This window comes from Etheostoma spectabile, chromosome 6 (genome assembly GCF_008692095.1).
Source record: "Etheostoma spectabile isolate EspeVRDwgs_2016 chromosome 6, UIUC_Espe_1.0, whole genome shotgun sequence".
In the NCBI taxonomy this organism is placed as follows: Eukaryota; Metazoa; Chordata; class Actinopteri; order Perciformes; family Percidae; genus Etheostoma; species Etheostoma spectabile.
Window position 1 is genome coordinate 718,765 of NC_045738.1, and position 258 is coordinate 719,022.

The 258-nt window shown below is 24.8% G+C and overlaps 1 long non-coding RNA gene across 1 annotated transcript in view; it reads right to left on the bottom strand.

Annotated features, from left to right (window-relative positions):
* LOC116690964 (uncharacterized) overlaps positions 1 to 258 on the bottom strand; it is a 19,592-nt gene that overhangs the window by 5,729 nt on the left and 13,605 nt on the right. The window lies entirely within an intron of this gene.

The following is a 258-nucleotide window of genomic DNA, read 5'->3' on the forward strand; positions in this document are numbered from 1 at the left end:
ATTGATCCCAAAAAATGGGAAATTACGGTGTTACAGCAGCACATGTACATTAGTCACACAACACAGAATATAAATATAAATGAGATACTAGTAAAACATATACATACATACAGTATACATGAAATAATAACAATAATAATAATAATAGGAATAAAATATAAGAACAAATATTTAAATATATACTGGATTGGAAAACCAAATGTGCAACTGCTTAAATAATATGCTAAATGTATGTTAAAATGTAAATGAACCAATTGT